The 17,394-nt window shown below is 30.0% G+C and overlaps 1 pseudogene; it reads left to right on the top strand.

Moving 5' to 3' along the window:
* The first annotated feature begins 2,561 nt into the window (after positions 1–2,561).
* The window catches only part of LOC149578771 (bidirectional sugar transporter SWEET3b-like), a 32,004-nt pseudogene continuing 17,171 nt past the window's right edge, over positions 2,562–17,394 (top strand).

Here is a 17,394-nt window from a genome sequence, read left to right as displayed (position 1 = left end):
GACCACATTTTGTTCAGCCCCAACCTCAACATGCTCAACACTAACATCATGCTCGACTCCATTACAATGACATTCTCCATACTCAAAAATTGTCACAGAAAGGTTACACCAAGTGCAATTTAAGATGCCAAATTTTATTAATAATTACATTATTAATTTTCAATAAAAATTGAATATGTACCTCTATCACTATGATGCACATCAGAGCCTTCATCATGTGTAGGATTTGTGCCAAGAGATTTGCATATTGAGCACACCTTGAACAAGATACTGAAAGATTTTATCAACCGATATATGTTTCTTAAAGGGTATAAGGTGCACTATGTGCCTAGTTGGGATTGCCATGGACTGCCCATTGAGCTCAAAGTTTTGCAATCCATAGACCAAGAGGTAAAGAACGAGCTCACACCATTGAAACTAAGAAAGAAAGCCACTCAATTTTCCAAGAAAAATGCGTTTTTATATTCAAGAAAATGCAATCAGTTGGTGTTGGGCAATCATTTTACACGAGGTCAATGGTAGGAATCCATTGTGCAATTTCTCTCTTGAAAAGCTAATCTTTTGAAGATCAACTCCAAGGTTTAGTATTTGTCTTGCGACATACCAAAATCTGCTCAGTTGAAGATAAATGTGATTGTTCATGAGGAGGCCTTTTTTGGTTCTACTATGATCTTGGAATGAAGTAAATCTATTTTCTATCTCAAAATAACACACAAAAGAACAATATTTTTTGTATTTTCTCATTTTTTGGGTTTTCAATGAATGCAATCTAATAGTGCAACTAACATGAGTTCCTATTCTAAGAAGGGGTTAGCAAAGCAAATAATGAAACTAAAAGAAACTAACATGAAATTGAAATCATAAACAAACATAAGCTACAGAAAACAACATGCATGAGTTAAACTTTCAAAGAAATCGATAGGAAACCAATGAAAATAGGAGCAGTGGTTCCTAGAATCCATTGATGTAATCATTGGTGAGAAACTTTAATAATCATATGATATTTCACCTTTCATCAAATTGCAAGGCCACAAAAAGTGTGCTCATGCAAGACAAAAGGCTATGCAAGCACAATTTGATGATCTCTTCTCAAGCTAGATACATTAGCAGAATTCATAAATCTGAAGCAAACACCAAGACTAAAAGATTGCACAACCAAAAACAATTCAATAAAACTTTTGCTCAATTACAATCTCATGAATAAAATTCACAAAACAATGACACATTCAAGAAAGAATGACTACACTCCAAATGCAAGCACCAAAAGCATAATTTTATTGCATAATAACGGTTGCCCCTATTACATTTTACAATGGGGTATTTAAAAGAAATTGTCTCTTCAATTTGTGTTGAGAGTGAGAGATATCTTCATGCAATAAAATGCTTTTAACTAATAAAAAAAACTAAATATATACAAACTAACAATTAGTCTGGTGCTTAGAGGGACTCCATCCATATTTTATTCATTAATTGGATGCATGAGCCCTTTACATGTCAAAAACAAAGAAAACATGAGAGAAAGTAGGAGGAAGCCTTCAGTCAAAGTGGAAGTGCATGGAGGAGTCAAAACTGGAAGCTAGTCCTTCACTAGGCATGTGTCGAATTTAAACTATCATCAGAATGCATTCCCAGTGCATGGAAGGCATTATTTTTGGAACTGGCAGTTAACTATCAGCGCACCTCTGAATTGTGGAGTTGTGGACCTGTGCACCTATGCACCTACAAAATTGCATGAAAATGTGGACCTATGGACCTATAGAGCTGCATGAAAATGTAGACCTATAGAGCTGTGAATCTGCGCACCTTGGAAGCTCAATTCGCCAAAAAATCAAAGTTCTCAATTATGAAAATGGTTTTTGGGTTTTCCTTAAATGGGGTTTTAGATCACCTTTTGTGTACATTCTTTGCCTCTTTTTGATGATTTATACCCTCTTTATAGCTAATCACTTTCATAAACTTGAACTCCTACTTCAATCTAAAATCTCAGGGCACCTGTGTTGAATCTTGTCATTAATAGCTACATAAGATGAGGAACTTGTTCTGCTTCATGTGTCCAACCTATGTATCTTCGACCTTTGTCTTCTCTCAAACTGTCCTATCCTTCTCGACAAGAAACCAAGTGATCCAGATTATCCAAAATGATCAAATGTTTGAAACTTTTTCATATTTTTTCACAAGTTTTTCTAGGCATTTTTAAATGGCTTTTTTAGAGGTCTTCTGCTCAAAATTTCAAGTCAAAACCTTCGTTGGTCCCTAAAATTGGGAAACTGAAGGCTCATTATTTTAGGGATTGAAATAAGATCTTCAGTTCTTCTTTCCAATAGTGTAAAGGGATTCAAATTTCAAGCTCTAGGTCAAAAGTTATGACCCCGACAAGTTGAGGATACCTTTCTTACCTACAAAAAGAAGCAAACATTAGTCCAAAGAGATGAAAATGCTTAATTAAGAAAAACACCTCTAAAAGACAAATTTTAGTGCACCTTGTGCACCTTAAAGGTGTGCTAGGTGTGTCCTTTTATTTTATTTTCTTTTTATTTTTACTTTTTATTTTTTTTGGCAAAATGAGTAGGGGTGCATGGCATGTACGTGAAGTGGCACAAAAAGTATTTGGGTTGACATGGTCGTGGACCACAACACATCATGGGTGTGTACAGGATGTAATGTGCAACATGACATATCACGTGCAAGGCACACAACACATCGTGGGTGAGCGTGTAGCAACGCGGCATGGACGTGCGCATAATAGTATGGCATGGATGTGCATGTAGTGGCATGACATAGATGTGTGGCACTTGTGGTGCATCGCATGCACGAAAATGGGTGCACACACTTCCTCCAAACTTGATAATTTTTTCCCATTTTTTTTATTTTTTCAATTTTTCAAGTTTTTGAGTTTTTTCAATTTTTGATGACTCTAACAATTTGCTCCCAACTCTCAAACTGTGAGTTCAGGAGTCAAAAAAAGTAGGGGGCCTCCATTCCTATTGAGGAATGGGGTGTGTGTTGTGGACACCACAATAGTAGGTATAAAGCTAAATCACACAACCTTTTCCAACATTATTGATGCCTGTACCAAAACAAGAGCTTTGGAATAAGCTATGGACATGCATTAAAGCATAAAGAATTTTGTCAGATGTTGTAGTCACAATTGCCATGGTAGACATGTTTGAAAAATGGAAGCATAGGCAAGGCATGTGAATTTTTTGACAATATTTATTTATAAAACTATATTTATTTATTTATGTACAATATGTATTTATAAATCTATATGCTAAATGAGGAAGAGAAACAACAAGAAGAAAATGACCTCTTGAACCAAAAAGTAGACATAATATTTCAATTCAATTATTTCACATGTAGTAATCTTATTAATTTTTACTGTTATTATGCAATTATGGATAATGCCTGGAAGCTTTATAACAAGATGTTGAATAATGGGATATCTCTTGACATGTTTACTTAAATGCGCATCCAAGAATTGTGTTAAACAAGGGATAGTATGAAGAAAAGTAGAGCTTGATTAAATAATGGTAAAAGTCTCCCCACTCAACAAAAGAATTAGTGGTGTCTCTTCTAACAAATCAGAAATGTTGTCAGTAGTATTACTGAGCCCCATATCTGGATCTATGTGGTGTCAGCATTCATTCCAAATTCTAGTGCAACTCTTCAATAATTTAGAGTTATTCATGCAAAATAATATTGAAGAGATTTTGAAGATGAATGAAAAATTTAAAGATGCATTCATGAAAATGTTCATCTCTGTAGTAGTAGCTTTGGAAGATAGTGACAGCAAGGAAAACTTAAGAGTTCCCAAAAAGAACAGGGTCAATTAGAAACAAATGCAAATTCATTTCCACCTAGTGGGATTTTTTTAAAGCTTTCTAGTCTACAATAAGAACTTAGAAGAGAAGGATTGATTTATTCATTCTTTTAATATATATAATCAACGGGGCCTTGGACTTTTACCGATCCAAAATAAAATAAAATTAGAGGATTGGCTAAATATTCTCCCAAGGGGATGCATTTTAGTTGTGCAACGAATTCAAGATTTAAAGGGAAATAATAAATCAGGTAATAGAAGGTGACTCTAGCCCAATGGACAGACATTAGTCTTAGCTAAAGTTTCTAAAGTCCTCTATATTCTACCAGATAATGCAACACCCATCAAATCCCTTTGATGTTCACTAATTTGAACATGAAAATGTTTTAATTCTATCCCCAATTCTCACACTCTCAATTATGATTTCTAGATAAAATAGCTACAAGAGGCACCAAATCTTTGGTAGAACATGTAAAAGTGGCCACTTTATAGAGTACAACATTAGAATAGTTAGCTATGAAGGAAATGCCTAAGAGTATGTAGTGTTTGGGCACAAGATTAAGGAATGGTCCAAAAATCATAAACTTCAAAAGTAAACAAATGGGAAAAATCACAATCCTAACATATCAATGTGTTATTTAATAATGTGCCTACAATATATATGGTGGTGACCTCAACAATTGAGAATGTTGAATATCATTAGTAGTTTGTCTTCCATACACACCAATGATGTCAATCATGGTGTCGTGAAGACTTGGTTTGCTATGAATAGCTACAAGGGAGAAACAACAAAAGTGCAAAATGCAAATGAATTTACTTGGCACGATGCATCATATGCTCTACTATGAAGCAACTACAAGATGTGCAAACACATAGCTCTTACTTTTAAGGTTCTCAAAATATGAAGAGTGTTGTTAAGATTTAGAACCCAAAGTACCACTCAATACTGAAACATTTAAGTTTCCATATTCTTTATGCTTTGATGGATGCCTATAGCTTATCCCAAAGATCTCATTTAGTAGTTATGAGATGATTAGTTTTGTGATTGCTACGAAGCCCAAATATTTTCTAGAAATGGTATTCTAGTTGGGTACATTTTCTTTAGAATTTGGTCACACCCTTTGTGAAATAAGCCTCCCTTTTACTATGAACCTAAAATGCAAGATGATGGGACAGCTTAATTGTATTATATTTACATCATTTTTCTTGAGCCAATTACATGGCTTGAAAACATTTTTATTTTTCAAACCGAAAAGAAAAATAAAATAACTCATAGTGAATAAGCAATATGGATTGTGTAAACTTCATATCTCTAAATAACATGGTATCAATGATTTTTTATTTTTCTCAAAGTTGTACCAGCAATGGTTTTTCATAAATTTCATAATTACTTGTATGCAGTAAAACAAAACAAACCATTGTTTGAAGCAATGATAGAAGAAGTTTACATAAATCAAATAGTCATTAGAAAAACAAAAATAGGTTCTCTAAATGCTATATTGATTTTGTAAAATCTCATAGCTTCCAACTTTTGGATAGACTTTCTAATTAGTTGGAGAAAGTAAAACAAAAAAAACCATTGTTTGAACAAATGATGGTAGAAGTTTAAATAAATCAATTGGCTACAAAGAAAACAAAATAGGCTCTGCATTGATTATTTTCATTATGCAAAAGCCCATAGCTTCCAGTTTCCCCATCAAAAAAAAGTTAGCTATATACATACAAATAAGATATAATTAGTAAACAATATACTCTAAACAAAATACTCTGAACTACAAAATGAATGTTATTATAAATTCACCAATAAAATGGAGTCGAAAAACAAATTAGAAGAAGTAGAAGAATTCATAATAACAACCCTAGAAAACTCCCACCTAGATAGTTTGTTCAAAGACCAGTTTTCCAAGTAGTACCCAAAAAATGGCATACCCAAAATATGTAGTAGTTCTTCAAGACATAATCAACCAAAACAATGTTTCATTTTAAGAGAACTACTCCAAACTACTTGCTATGATGTTATTTATCCTTACAAAAGATCATTCACACCAAACAAGAATAAAGTAGTAAATGCTCATACTGTTCATGTTGTTTCACCCATGTTCTAATACCCATCCAATACAAAGAATATTCAAACCACAAAAAAAAATAGATACTGGACATAGAAAACATTTATACCTACCTTGAACTTGTTAGGGTTTATCTAATTTGTACCATTCCCAATTATTAGATCTAGAAGATGCTTTTTGTATGATTCTTTTGAATGCCCATCCTTAAAGTTATGATGAATCATCATATTTTATTTAGTCCTAAACCATACATAGAAAAATAGAGTTTTTTTATATGAGGATTCATGCATATGTTGACATTTATTTATTATTGTGTGTGCATAATACACATGATGTTGTGTATCCTTGGGTATATTCTAGGCTTATATGTTTGTGTGTATATACCCATATGTACTTATCAAATAGCCAATTATCTGCATTGTCTATTTGTACACAAATTATACACATTTGAACTACACTCACCTTTATAAATCAAACTATTCATCATTGAGTATATACATTGGAAAATATATATGTGAATACATATGGACATTAAATATTTAAAGGTTAAAAAAACCCCATATTGATCAATTGATTTCTACTAAAATTGAGCTTAAAAAGAAATAAATAACACCAAACGTGATAGTCATTTATCCAAATAGGGTTAGGATCAAATTTGTATAAATAATCCTAGGTAAATATCTAGAAATGGGTTTGAAAAATCTAATCAATATTCAATTGTAAAACAAACAAAGAAAAAGTACATACCAGGGCATTGAGAGGACGGAGCAACATTGAAACTAAGAAAGAAAGTGTGCATGTTAGGACATAGAGAAACGAGATAGATATTGAATTGTAAAACTAACTTGTAAGTGGGTTGGATTTGATTTTACCTTGGAAAGAGGGAGAGGGTATGCCATGAAATAACAGAAATTCGATGCCTGTGACCATAATTTTTTATGCATGTGATTTCATTAACACTATCACTGCCACACCTGTCTCCATGCACCCCCTATACAAAGATGCCTTTGCCTCCCCCAGCCTGTTAAACCCTTTCTCCATTTTTTCCATCACACAACAACAATGAGTTTTTCTCACTTTTTTTTAATTTTAACATATGAAGCCTGTGTCACTTTTTTTAAAATTTTAACATATGAAGCCCATTTTGGTCAAAATTTTGACCAACATGGGCATGGATTTTTAAAAAAAAGACATTTTTCCTTGCCTATTCTAACCAATTTGATCCCATTTTAATAGATGGTCAAAAAATTTGGTCCAAAAATGGGGTCAAATGTACTAGTGTATGTGGTAGTATTAATATAATTATGGACAAATTAGTGATATCTAGTTATTCATTAAAATGCTTGACTTGATTACAATAACTATAACAATATATCTAACATGTATAATATTCTATGTTAGATATTCATCTTTAAAAAAGATTACAGTTATATATCTATCATATATATGATTCTATGTTATATTAAAATGTATAATATAGTAATTTTTCAATGGTGGAAATAAAATGTATCAATTAATTTGTATTCATATCCTTGAGTTCATAATCTACTTGTAAATAGTTCCTATAATGTAAATGAGAATCATGAAAACTAAAAGTGACATTTTATACACCATCTTTTTACAACCATGTAAAACCAAAATATATCTCAATTGCACCTCTAGAGAATCAAATAGCATTAGATGACTTGATAGAGGCAGAGTGTCAAGAATATCTGATGCAAAACCTAATGAATCTCTAATAAAGTTATATGATTCATCCATGATCTGCTCTGTAATGCTACAAACATTACACCCACTTATTAATTATCCATTCAATCAGATACTCTAAGATAAAAAATAAACATTGGAAAACAATTATATTCTATGAATAAATATCAAGTCATTACTTGATTTGTTACCAAGTGTGACGCCCTACCAAGGGATCCAAAAGAAATAACCTAAATTTTTACTAAGTTTGCTAAACATTTTTTTTTTTGAAGTAAGAAAGTATAACATACACATCAATCACATAGTAGTAGAAGCAATAACATGTAATCATCAACAAAATACATAACATGTTACATTCCTTAAGGATCCCAAGATGTTGAGTCACATTTAAATTTAATTAATTCTAAGTCTATCAACTACCATATCCACATGAAAGAATAATTAGAAAGTCAAATGTCCATTTAATATACATTTTTTCTGAATGCATCTTGGAAAATTAATTCGAAATGCTCAATCCTTTTCGGAAAGGCTTAAAAGAATATACATACGTAGAAATAAAGATACATCATCCTCAAATCCATGATACAAAGTATAGTAAAATAAATGAAATCATTCACCATACATGATACATCCATACATCCATAATGATAAAACATCCATCATAAAATCCAACCATCCATCATAATAATCCATGAATAGAATGAAGGTAAATGCCAACCAAGAAAGCTCCAGCCATGGTGACTACAGATGGATCTCAAATGGTAAGAGTGAAAAAGCACTAACACCCGACCGCGTGGAACCTAAATGGTCCACTCCCACCACACTGAGGAGATTGTCTCAAGTCCCAAACAGGATATCAAATCACATAACAAAAATACTCTCTAGGTCCAGTAAATCCTAAAAGTATACTAACTCAAAGGTTCCAACATAGATCGACATCTAGACCCAGAGGCACACAAAGACACATAGGAAACCTACTATGTAAGTGGGAAAGTGTCATCGCAAAAGTCATGTTTGAAGTTACCTGAGCAATCCCTTAGGAATCTTGGGTCCCCTATGATCCTGCAGCCACTAGTATCCTCTCGTACTGACAAGGCATACTATGGAATGCAAGGTCACAACCAAGTGTTCTCTCTACCCCATCCTAGTCTATACTAGCACTCAAGGCATGGGAGAGAACATAAAGTTATCTTATTAGGTTCATTTAAGTTAGTATTTAGATGAGATGTTTTCACTTATTAAAACAACTTACAATGGATTTCTCCAAGCAGCCTCTTAGGGCCCCGACCCCCATTGCAAGCCACTTCCCGACACTGCACATAGATAACCTACCCTAGGCTCATTAAATCACAAATCAAAGAATCATAATAAAATCACCTTAGTCCTATACAAGCGACTGAAAGCATCATAAATATAATCCACAATAATCACATAAATCCTCCATGAGCAACTGAAAAGCATCTAATGATAATCATATTGATCATGACAGTTCTCTATAAGCAACTGAAGGCATCAGTGATAAATCACAATATCCAATGGTTCTCCAATGAGCAACCAACAAGTATCCCAATAATAGATCACAATACTGATTGAAGACTCCAAAATGGTCAAGTCAAACATGTCACAACATGACATCATCAAGATCAAACCATCCAAAACATCTCAATCCTCTCAAAGTGATTGGAAGGAAAATCATATATATAATTGATCAATTTCCTAAAAAAGATCTAAGGACAAGTTATTCATTTAACTTATTTAAGATAAGCGAGTAATTCTAATGTAAGCAATATTTTTTTAAAAACTACAATTTTTGTTTAACTTTATTCATTATGATTAAATTTAATTAAACAAATTTTCCATTGATTTAATTAATGAATATCAAACTAAATTCTTATATTAATATCTCAACAATGACCAATTATTAATAATTTTATTAATTAAAAATTATCAATAATTTTACTAATTAAAAATTATCTATATTTAAAACATTAAATTAAATAATCTTATTAACAAACCCCTTTATTAATTTATATCCATTAATAGTTAATTAATTTAATAAATTTTAATATTAATATTTTCTTTTAAAAATTATAAAATAATAATAATAATTAAGATTTGTATTAAACTATTAATTAAATTATATTTAAACTAAACTAAATTTTAATTAATTTAAAATTTTATAAACTAAATTTAATAAATATTAAATCTAATAGGAAATGCATTTATTAAAAGCACTGCCTACAATTTAAAATCGCAGCAGGCCATAGGTCTGCGGCTGCCGCAGTACTTTGTAGACAGTGATAGCAGAGCCGCCGACAAGTAAGTGGGAGGTGGGTGAAACCCCTCCCAACATATATATATACATATATATACATATGTATATACATATATATACATATATATACATATATATATATATACATATATACATATATATATATATATATATATACATATATACATATATATATATACATATATATATGTATATATATGTATGTATATATATATACATATGTATATATATATATATACATATGTATATATATATATATACATATGTATATATATATATATACATATGTATATATATATATATATACATATGTATATATATATACATACATATATATACATATATATATGTATATATATATATGTATATATATATATATGTATATATATATATATATATACATTTTTTTTTTTTTAAAATAATTTTTTTAATATATTTTTAAAAAAAAAATCCAATATCCATTATAACATTTTTAAAAACGTTTATAAATTATTATTATTATTATTTTTAACATTTACTGGATATATATATCATTTAAAATGTTTTTTTCAATAATGTTATATATATATATATTTATTTAAAAAAAAAATTCCCAATATCCATTATAACATTTTTAAAAATGTTTATAAATTATTATTTATTTGTTTAACATTTACTGGATATATATATATCATTTAAAATGTTTTTTTTTCAATAATGTTATATATATATATATATATATATATATATATATATATATATATATATATATATATATATATATATATATATATATATATATATATATATATATATATATATATATATATATGTATGTATATTTAAAAAAATTTCTAGCACTATCAAATAATACAATATGGATTTATTTATTTATTTAAAAACAAGATTTCTCCATTTAAATTCAACCATCCAAATTTAAAATTTTCGTCTTAGATTCAACCCTTCCCGTTTAAATCTTATGTATATGGAAGTTAATTGATAAGCATCTAATAAATTCTAACATTGAAATTTTTTAACATAAAAGTGTACAATCCATAGACATGAAGAAAACAAGAAATAGGGAAATTGCGTAAATAATTAGGGATCAAAACACAAGACCCTACCTGATCCTGATGCTAATACGAAATCCTCAAAAAACTATGAGAGAATTCCCCCCCCCCTTTAATAACTTTTCTCTGTAAATCTTTTCTAGAATTCTCCTTCTGAAATTCACTTCCAAAATTCGTGTCCAAAAATTGTCTCCAACATTCACCGTCCTCAAAAATGAACCCCAAAGTTGTGATAAGGAGTTTTCTCCTCAAATCGGGGCACTAATTGTGTGTTCACCTAAGAGGATTCCTTGCTCACCAGTCTCAAACTCAAAATTAACTTTCCTTAATCTTTCTTTATCTTTTCATGCACGTTAACCAGATTATTAAATGACTTTATTTAATTTTCCACTTGACTTCTATTTTTAATTAATTTATTACTTTTAATCCCATGTGCACTTTATGAAATTAAAATAACATTATTATTTTCACTTATTTTATCTTTTTAATTAATTTCTTTTATTTCCAACTCATGCTCGCATCATGCAATCTAGAATCTTTTAAATAATTTAGTATCTTTTTTTACTTTAAATTTATTTTAGAAACTTAATTGATAAAATATTTAATTAACTTAAATAACAATAATATTTAGCATTTATTTAAAAATGAACTCTAAAAATATTATTATTAAATTAAATAAATATTATCACGTTCTAAATTTATCCTTAAACTTTTATCTCCAAATTTAATTCTTTTTATTTAATTAATTACTCAATTAATAAAATATAATTAAATATTAAAATGTCATAATAATTTTCCATTAAATTAAATCATTAATTAATCTTTTAATTAGACTTAATTAATAGAAAATACACCAAGGACTCATAAAGACAACATATGAAAACCCATCATAGCAAAACACATACTAAATCAACAAAGGGTTATAATCATGAATTAATGTCATTTGACGCATTCAGAGGGTACTCAACTTGGATACTTTTTTTAATTATCAATTAAGACAAATGGCTAAAGAGTTTAGGATTTGGGCTTAAGATTTATCTCCCCTCTCGTACCATTGAGATAATGCGATAGGGTACGCTCATCCTGACAATTTAGGGAAGTCGATACCCGATACCTACAACTTGCATAAAATTCACGCATGTATAGACACAATATTCTAAGCTAAATAAGCAATGGCAGGAAGTGGTGCATCATGTAGATCCCGACTAGCAGGTGACTACGACTCCCTTCCTTAACCACATTAGAAACATCATACATAAAGAAAACAAACACACACACCATACACATGCAGTATGGGGTAAGTATCCATAAGAAAACTCATGTGATAATAAACCATCTAACTAATCATCATTAGTAACTAAAAACACTGAATAATCATCATACACACACGAAATATAGAGTACCAAGTAATCTCATCATATAATAAACTAAGTGTAAAACAATATCTAATAATTTCCAAAATAATAGTACTAATCATCAAACATAAAATTGGCCTAAAAGAGTTTGGCAATGATAACTAAAATGCGACTTAGGGGCAAGCACTATACCAAGAGAAAATGAATCTACACATTCAAATTTCAAACACACACATACACATTTGCAACACATTTTAAGCATATTTTGTACATGTTGTGGTTGACATTCGACTGAAATTAAATGATACAATTTCACAAAACAATGATATTACATATCATCAACCCCTCAAATGACTATGTTGTAGATTGTTTTTGCTAGTTAGTAACCATCCAACTATCGTTCAATTAGTAATTGTCTAACTATATGATCATTGTTTAAGTTCACCTCTTAATAGTTTAAAATATTATCCATTTGAATCTGATTGAATCAATAAGTAAAATTTCTTTTTTTTTTTAGATTTCATTGTCTTTATGTAGTATTAGACTATTATGAGTTGTCAAATGTGCAAAATAATGTCTTCTCCTTAGCACCTCTATGTATTCAAGAGCATGTCACAATGAAAGAACTTATGTCATCAAAATGTAGAGAAGATATGGTGTAGGTATTTTTTGAACTAGATTAGGTTGGAAGCCAAACAACATTATGATGGATTGAAGTTATTAATGCTTTCTATAATAATCGATTACAAAATAACCTGCTAATAGGAAAGTCATGTGTTTATTTTGAAGATAAAAAGTATAGTATGAGTTTTGCATTGCTAATAGGATGTGAGCCATCGAGACTCATCTATGATTACCTAAGATTTTTTATTATTCAAAGCACTCCTAGTCATTGTGCCTGTGAAGAATGTGGAAGATGATTGTGAAAGCACCTATATGTGTTTAGGAGCATGTCACAGTGAAAGAACTTATATTGTTAAAATGTAGAGAACATATGGTGTAGGTAGTTTTTGAACTAAATGAGGTTGGAAGCCAAACAACATTACAATGGATTAAAGTTATTAATGCTTCCTATAATAATTGATTATAGAATAACTGATATGAAAGTTGTGTGTTTATTTTGAAGAGAAAAAGTGCAGTATGAGTTTTGCATTGCTAATAGGTTGTGAGTCATTGGGACTCATCTAAGATTACCTAAGATTGTTGATTATTCAAAGTACTCCTAGTCATTGTTATTGTGAAGAATGTGGAAGATGATTGTGAAAGCTAGGTGTGAGTATAAATTCAAGACATGAATTTAGATAAATAGGTCATGTAGAATTTGGTGTAAAATTCATACTATTTGATAGAGAGTGGCAATCAAACAACCTCCTCACCCCTTCATAAGAGTCAGTGGTTAGGAATTTGGTGGGTTCAAACAAATTTTGGATTAAGGCATATAAAAATATATATATATCAAAACACATTTGCAAAACATTGATTTAAATTTTTAATGAGAAGACATCAAAATAATTGAATGAATTAAATAAATGAGCAAAGAGATCATCTATAGGAGTTACAAAGATGATGTTCCTATAAAGATACAATCATAAATTAGAAACTATCTAATATTTACATAAGTTAAAATACCAAGCAAGTTGCCTAGAAAGTTCTATAATGCTATCAATCATCAAATATCTTTATGACACTAACAACATGCTTGAAGCATTACATACAAACTACAACATGCAATTTGCACCATATTTGTACCACCCTAAAATCAACATAGTATGGAAACAATGTCGTGTTTATTTGGATTGTAGAATTTGGTAGATATTTATAGAAGTGTGAGTGTGGATTTATATAATTTAACATATTTGAAAGTTTGCATATACAAGCTACAGGACACATCAAAGGTGACACAAGCTAGGAAAGAGAAGGTTGGTCAACACCATCTTGGCTTTGGTAGATATATGAAAATTCAATCATGCCTTGTAAGTAGCAACAATGAAATTTTATATCATTTTATATATATATAATTATAAATAATATTTACATCCAATATTAATGATATTATGCAAAACATGTAGGGCTTTGAATTTAATCTAGCACCCACAGAAGAGACAAATCAAACTGGCTTCAGGAAAGGCTATAAAGTAGTGGTTTCCCGCCACTACACAGATTCTAGTGGCCAAATAGATGTAGAAGATTTTGGTGCACTAATTAACACATAGGTAAATAGGCCTATGAATAATAATAGTAATTGAGAACCTCATGAGAAATAATATATTTGATGTTAATTAGAACAATGATAACAATGTGTGCATGACATTTCACTATAGCATACTACTCCCAACACATATCTTACTCATTATGATGAAGGCACATATTCTATACATGACAAAGACCTTTATGTGCATCACAATGATACAAGTACATATTCAATTTCTATTGAAAATTAATCATGTAATTATTAATAAAATTTAATATCTTAAATTTTAATTGGTGTAACCTTTATGTGATAATTTTTGAGTATGTAGAGTGTGATGTTAGTGTTGAGCATGTTGAGGTTGGGGTAAAACAAAATGTGAGAGTAGATGATGTGGCACTATTAGGTAAAGAAAATTTCCTTTTATGTTCTTTAGATCAATGAAATACTTATAACATTAAAAATATGGTTAGAGTTAATCCCATTTATTTCTTATTGTAGGGGCACATCAACCTTGTCCTCAAAAAAAGAAGAGGAAGCCTCATGTCATAAAATCAAAACCACAAGAGCCACATGAGAATGTAGAAGATAGTCATACTTTTCCTATTAGCCTTTATCTTCAACAAAAGAAAAATAAAAGAAGAAATGAATGTTAAAAACCTTGTTTGATGATGAATGTGTTGCCAATTTTTTATGAATGTTTCTTATTAATGAGTTTTATGTCATGTTATTGAATATTGTTATGTGATTATAATTGTTGACATGTTCACAAATTATTGATGAAGTTTTACAAGTTTTAATGAATTATATGTAGTGTTAATGAATGTTATTTGAATATAATGATTGATGTGTTCACAAATTATTGATGAATGTTTATACGTATTAATCAATTGTATGTCGTGTTAATGAATGTTATGTAATTATAAAGATTCAATGATATACTTCTAAAATGAATGAATGAATGAAATATTTACTTAGGTGTTAATGGGGAATTTAGAGTGATTATAGGGGGAAGAGGCCAAATGAGCTTCCACATTCATGTGGTTGGCCTTGTCAAGTAGAGAGTATGAAAGGATACTTGAAACCAAGTGAAGCTCAAACTAAACCTATCGACTTGGGAGCAAACAAGACTTTCAGCTTTGAAGCTAGTGGCATCCTATAGTGGACTAGGCTGATAGCAAACTAGAGGCTTTTCACTTTGCATTATATGTTTCAAGGTATTGTATTAGGTTATATGCTTTTCATACATGAATGAGAGAAATAATTCTATATCAACTATCATATGTTTCTAATTTGATATGATTTTCTTTTTGGAATGCAAGTTAAAATTGCTTTTGTCAACAATCTTCCAAACAATGCTAATGAAGAATTTTTAAGAAAGTTGTTTGAACCTTTTGGGAAGGTATAGTTTTTTCTTCATTCTTTATTATAAAATGAAAATTTGACAATGGTCAATTTTCTCAATTGGTTGTTGAGATATTTGTGTGTGGTTGTAGTTAGAAAGAGTTACTATAGCTAGAAGGAGTAATGTGCTTGTTGCCTTTATTCACTTCTTGACACATGTTGTAAGTATAAAATTAGATGTCACAACAATAATTTTTCATAAGTATGCTTTGTTCTTTTTTGATGCCATAGTTTGATTGATATAAAATTACAACATTTTTTAGCACATTTGAGGTTTGATATATTATTTTGACTTATTTTTCCATATTTTTTAATGGTTGTTATGCTTGGTTTCTTTGTTGAGTGTGTATGGTGCATATTTTGTAGTTTGTTGTTGAATGGGTATCACCTATTTTGTAATAGGACCTTGGTAAAGTAATCAAAGAACTTGATGAAAAAACTATTGATGGTCCTAATAAAGGTCCTAAGTTCAAGATACAAGTTATTTTTAAAATTGTCATTCAATTAATTTTGTTCTTATGCACCCTTCCATTGAATATCACTTTTATTGTTTGTACATGATAGTTTTGTTGCTATTTTAAAGTTCCTATGTTTTTAGTGTTGACCTAATATCAAAATATAGATTATAAAGTCCATTAGAATTCTCATTAGCTTCTTTCACCAATATAGTTATGTGGTTGTTCAACCATTGTTTGGTAGATTGGGATGATGATGTAATAACAAGTGCATTAAGGTTTAAGGCATTTAATGGGCAAAGGTCAGATTGGGAAGCTAGGTTTTAGTTCTAGAGAAATCTCATCATTAAGCTAGTTGCTTAGTATTTAGGTCAAATTATAATCAATATAGAAGAGGTTAATTGTCTTCTCTTCCCTTCATTGTCGGTATAATCTAATTATGAGAATTTTCATTTTAATTTGGACATATGCACAATATGACAAAACATTTTTTTCTTACACAACAAAAGGAATTTGGTTATATTTATGCTTTTTTTTCCAACAAAGCTTTTTTAATATTTATATCTAGTAAGGATATGTTAATATTTCATGCACTATGTTTTAAAGATATATGACCATGGATTCCTTTTGAATGGATCTATCCATAATCCTATAACAAACCTCACTAAATGTCTATTTGGTGGTTTTATTGATGTGGTCAGAATCATAATTGGTTCATCGTAGAATCTATATCCATATCCAACGAGAAGCTCTGTATCAAGGTATATAGACACATCATGCCTAAACATAGCCTATCCTCACGCTGTTTATATTCTTAAATAGCTCATTTCAAAATTAAATACTCCTATTCATAGTGATGAGGAGATAACTAGACTAGATTGTGTGCACTTGAGTAATGGGCCCTCAAACATGCTTAAATAGACAACTAAGTTCATACCCCTTTATATGATAACTCAAAACCCAACTTTTCTTGAAGCCAATTTAGATACAAATGAATTTATAGAGCCCTCTTTTAGACTGCAAGACTTAAAGTTCAACCCCTTAACTATTTGTG

The sequence above is a fragment of the Cupressus sempervirens genome, chromosome 1 (genome assembly GCF_028749045.1).
Source record: "Cupressus sempervirens isolate cs-2001-9-10 chromosome 1, ASM2874904v1, whole genome shotgun sequence".
Lineage (NCBI taxonomy): Eukaryota > Viridiplantae > Streptophyta > Pinopsida > Cupressales > Cupressaceae > Cupressus > Cupressus sempervirens.
The sequence above is the reverse complement of the archived record's forward strand: the minus strand, read 5'-3'. Positions and strand labels throughout refer to the sequence as shown.